Below are 5806 nucleotides of genomic sequence, written 5' to 3' on the forward strand. Positions count from 1 at the left end.
CTGGAAAGAGGTTTGGCTTTTTATTGTGTGCATGTGCATGTGTGTGTGTGCCTATGGACACACATCAGGTGTCACATCTCAGGAGCCAGCTACCTTGCTTTTTGAGACACTGTCTGTCACTGGGACCTGGGGATTGCTGATTGCACTAGCATGGTTGGCTAGAGGGCCCAAGAACCACCATGTATCCACCTTGCTATTAATCAAGTCCAGCTTAAAAAATGGGCTCTGGGTTCTGGGTTCTGGGTTCAGATTCAGGGTCTCATATTTGTATAAAACCCGTATTAGCAAGTAAGCTCTCCCTTCTGCCTCAAGACCTCTATTTTTTTTTAATAGAATGAATGTTAATGTTTTCAAGTTTAAATTGATGAGTATCAAATGGGGAGAGAATGACTACACACACACACACACACACACACACACACACACACACTAATATCACGACACACAATATGTGACAGAGAGAGCTGCGAAGCCAGGTTACGCCATGCATATCTGGGTTTGTGTGTGGGTGCCTGAGGAGCAGAACTTGGGTCTTTACATTTTGCTGGATGAGCCACCCGCCCAGCCCTCACTTCTGATTTTTAAGGGTAGATCTGGGCTGGCATGGTATGGACCCCGCTGCTCTGTCAGCAGCAGCCACGTGATTTTGAAGGAGTGGCAGGCTTCCACCTTGTCTTGGATAGAAACAAGATTACCTGGAAATTTCCTAGGGAATTTTTCTCCTTGTTCCTGTCGCTGGGTGGAAATGAGGCAGATGCCTCAGGCAAGGACAGGGAGGTGGGGGAGGAGACAGCTGAGGGGCTGGGGGTCGGGGTAAGACATTGACTAAACAGCAAGGAAGACAAAGTCTTAGTTTTTCTTCCTTCTCAACTCTACACACCCTTCCCTTCAGGCCATTAAATGAGGACAAAGCCCCTAGAATTTGCTCCTGGCCTTGGTTCTGCCTCCTCTTTATTCTTCTTACTCCACAGAAGCCCTCCCTCCCCCCAACCCTCCACCCCCACACCTCTACCCCCACCCCCATTTTAAAACCAGGAAACAGACTAGAAATATAGAAATATAGTCCTGCCACTGCCACTGATTGAGTGACCATGCCTGGTTTATACTCTCTGTGATTCTACAGAAGGCGCTTGTCAGAATCTGCAGGATGGCATGGGGCTCCTTTAATGACATACAGAAAGCTCTGGGTGCTGGCCTGCCACATCTGAGCCCTCAATGGAAGCAAGGAAAACCCTGCTGAGGGCTACCTTCTATTTGGAAGATCTGCAGTACAAAATTGGATCTGTGCAATATAAAACCACAGGAATGTCCCCATTTTAGAAGTCCTTTGAACAGGCTATGCTGACTGCACACCACACCTTTCAATTGCTGTCTGATTTGCAACCCCGCCCCCACGCCCCCCTCCCATGGTCCCCATCTCATAACCCTTGCTTTTTTATCTGGCCCTTTCTATCTATTGAGGTAGGAAAAGTAGGAAATGAACAGGTCCCACTGGATCCCCATAGTGACAGGATATGCTGCCTGCTATTTACTAGGCTTCCCTGAGCAGATGATATGCTACCAAGATCTTGAGACTAAAGAGCATCTCACCCCAGTACCAGGAGGAACATACACACACACACACACACACACACACACACACACACACACACACACACACGAGAGGGGTGGGGGAGCTCTGTGTGTCCCTAAATGGCAAGACAGATTTTCACACCAGTCATCTCTAGGCACCACTGGTGACTTAATCAGAGAAAACAAATTGGATTTAGAAAATCAATATATATATATATATATATATATATATATATATATATATATTCACTCACACATATATCAACAAAATAGATACTTTGAACAAAATATATATTTTTAATGGAAAAGTTTTACTGTCTAGAGCTTAATTAAGCCAAGAAGCTAATTAAATTACCCAGAACACTCAAAGAATCAAAGATTCCTCTTAATTGAGATTTTTTTTTTCTAATCACTTTTGAGTAAATGAGCCGTGAAGTCTTTGGAGCAGGGGTACTGCTTTCTGCCGGGGGTAGTGCAGCCTTCTCAGGTAGAGAGAAAGGATAACCAGGGCTATGGCTGCCATGGACCAATCTGCCAGTTCTCTCAACTATGGTTGGGAACTAGGAAACATCTCTTCGGATTGACTAAGCCCACATCCCAGAGTGAGCTCTCCAAATGCAGCCGTTTCCTGGGAAGGAGCTGCTTCAGGCCAGAAGCTGGAGATGGCGCCCAGCCAGCCAGCCACCGTCAACATCAGCCTTGCTTCCCTTTTCTGCCTGCAAGGCTGGGCTCTCCACTAAGCAGCGAGGACTCATCTCAAGCACGTGGGTCTGGGATTGCTCTGCTGGGATCTGTCTTTTTTAGGTCACGTTTTTTTTTTTCTTTCTTACTGCTTCTTTCCACACTCTGCATCCTGGCTGCCTGCTTCCATTCACACATAGCCCAGAATAGCTGCTCTCAGGAAGGCCTAAATATAGGAAGCTTGAGACTGCCACTTACCTTCCCATTAAGGAGGCCTTCGTTTTGAGTTATCTGTGGAGATGGCGTGCGGTGGGCTCCTGCTGCCACTGCCTCTTGCTCCCAGGTGCTGGGTCAGCCTGGACCAGTGGACATATCTGAGGAATGAGGTCTTCCTTAAAGTCCTTCTCCTCCATTGGCAGCAGCAGAGGCTGTCAATTGGCAATGAGTCCCCCAGAAGGCCTGTGCTAGGTTTGTGGAGCAGAAAACAAAGGCTAGGGTGAGATTTTCTAATTGGCTTATGATGGGTTCCTTGCATGGCAGCCCAGGAGACCTTGAGGATTTTTCTCTGTGCTTAGCCAGCTTAATTACAGGTAATGGTATTCAGAGCAGACATCCCGCAGGCAGAAGGCACTAAGGAGAAGAATGAATGTTAGCTAGGTCGTTATTCATTTTGGGGGAACTTTCTAGAATCCCTGGGCAATAGCCTGTCCTTTTACTGTCTGGTCTGACATTAACACAGCCATCTCATCAGCTGGGAAAGGGCACCACTTGTAGAACTCCCATGTCTCAATTAAATGGCTATTATGGAAGGGTAGCAACAGGAGACAAGACTGACTGTCTGCTCATCATCTATATAACCCTGCTACGAAACCGTGTGTATGTGCACCCCACATCCTCCTTATTTGCAAGTTCTGTATGCTGGAATAAGAACGTTTAATACAAAATCTAGTCACAGTGACACACACCTGTAATCCCACGTGCTTGGGGGCTGAGGCAGGAGGATCATAAATCAGAAGTCAGCCTGAGCTACAGGGTGAGACCATGTCTCAAAATCCAACCAAATACACTCCCCCACCCGCCTAGCAAAATCCAAACAAAGAGAGAGAGAGGAAGGGAGAGAGACAGAGGCAGAGAGACCTGCTTGTGTGCCACCACCTAAATGGGTGGTGCTGCCCCGTGGGAAGCATCTGCATTTTCCATTCCTTGTTTGCCATGCCAGCACCTTCTGGAAGCATTCTTACAGACACACCCAGAGGACCGCTTCCCCAAGCCTTTCAGCATCCCTCAATCCTGTCAAGATATCATCGCAGCTGGAAACCCAAACTGTTTTTCTGTGAGATTCCATAGTTTTAACTGAGATATTCGTTTATAAAGAAGAGTCACAAGTCTATGCAGAGCAGGATATGAGACGCCGCAGGGTGTGAGGATAAGAACCAGAACCCCACATGGTATGATGAACCCCACATGTGTACCAGTTCCCCCTCTCATTGCAGCACAGTGCACAGTCAGTAGGTTTCAGTGATTTCCAATTTTTACACAGTACCCATTTACTGAGGATTTAGATAAGAACAGAAGGTCAAAGTCTCATGAGAGAGGCTTGCTAGAGCGATTTTGTTGAGTAAGATCTTGGTGGCAAGATAAGTAGAAAAAAACTAGTTTAGTTCCTTGTTACTGAAGAGAAGTGATGGGGTAGGGATGTAGCTCAGTTAATAGTGCTAAAAAAAAAAAAAAAAAGAAAACCTGCATTCCAACCCCAGCACTGATAAACTGGGTGAAGTGGTGTGTGCCTACAATCCCAACACTAAGGAGGACCAGATACCCAAGGTCATCCTCTGATACCTAGGGAGGTTAAGGCTGGTTTGAAATACACGACGGCTGTCTCAGAACAACAATACAAACCTAGAGAAGACAGGGAAGAGGTGGGAAAGATGAGGTAGCTTATCCTAAGAAGTTCTGGGGTAGCCAATGCCGGAGTAGTGCTCAGGAGCAGAGAGGGATTCTAAGTATTAAAACTTGTTGCCATGGCAATTAGTCAGAGGATGGCGAGGCCATTTTTTCAAAAGGAGGATCCTAGATTATGTGAAAGAATAGACACTCATCTAATTCTGCAAGGAAGTGCAATTAAATGCCATTTAAAGTTTTGTATATAATATCTGTTCCATTATGAAACATGGAAGTGAAAATATGAGGCCAGTTTAGCAGCCATGGGTGCTTTGTCAAAATCTGGCAAAGCTTAATTCCTAGTTCTTTTTTTCCCTACAACAAAAAGAAACAATACATAAGAGTGGAAACCCGATCGAAGACTGTATTGTTGTCATCACTGTGACCAAATATTTGGCAAGAAACAATGGAAGGGTCTACTCTGACTTACAGATTTGAAGTGATACAGTTGGTCATGTGAGGAAGGTATGATCATCACAGAAGTGTGAGCAGGGGGTAGCATTGCGTCTGAAGTCAGGAAGCAGAGCACACATAGGAAGTAGGGACAAACCATCCAACCAGCTTCCTCCAGCTAGGCTCCACGACCTCCCAGTCCTGTGCCAGGAGCTGGAGACTGGACGATCAAACAGAAGAGCCAATTGGGGGAGGGGGGCGCATTTCATCTTCAAACTACAGCTGAAACAACGTCCAGAGATGCATATGCAAGAATTTTTATAAGTAAAGAGAATAGCAACCAAGGATTTATTATATTTGAATATAATAAAATGGTTTGTACACCCCGAAGTTCCAGGAACCTATGCTGTTTGTGATACTTTTCCTGGGGAGTCATCGTATGCATGCATGGACAAATACAGCTACTCATCCTTGAAGGGGAAGCTCACACAGACCAAAGTAACAGTTACACCCCGTTTAACTTGGTGCATCCCTGAGTTTTCTAGAGTGACTTACAGGAGTGTATGGGTGAGGGGCAACCTGCTGGAGCAGGATTCTCAAAGGCAGCTGCACCCTTGAAAAACTCCAAGGCGGCATGGGTGATGAAAGCTCACGAAAGCTATCTATCTAGTCGGCCTGAGTTTCAACAGGTGGAGCCTCTGAAACATGGCTGCTCAGTCTCCTTCCCCAGCCATGGTTTATTTCCTCCATGACCTCAGGGAGGGGTCCTTGTGAATTCAGTCTTAGCACCCCTAAACATTTGAAGTTTGTTTCCTTCCTGGGTCTCAAAGGAGGACAATTTCTCTAGCCTCCGTGACTCTTCATGTCCCTAAGCTACGGCTACGTTGAATGGGTAAGTATCCCCAAAAGGACTCCCAGCTCCAGAGTTGTCAGCCTGCCTTAGAAGACAGAGCATTAGCTCTGTTGCCATGGACTTCTGGCTGAACACAGTTTATTCCTTTTGGTTCTTTATGACAGCTCCTTGCAGAAGCTACGGTATAAACTGAAAATCTTAAGCTACAAATTAGGCAGCTTCAATGATCCTTAGTGGTGTTGGAAGTGGAATTTTTTTTTTTTAGTTATACAGAATGAATATCTGTTTCATTTCAGTCAGCAGTAAGTGAAAGCAATAAGGGAACAGGCACTTACAAACAAGATAGGAATTTAAAAAGGAGTGGGT

The sequence above is a fragment of the Acomys minous genome (genome assembly GCF_964271855.1).
Source record: "Acomys minous genome assembly, chromosome: 9".
In the NCBI taxonomy this organism is placed as follows: domain Eukaryota; kingdom Metazoa; phylum Chordata; class Mammalia; order Rodentia; family Muridae; genus Acomys; species Acomys minous.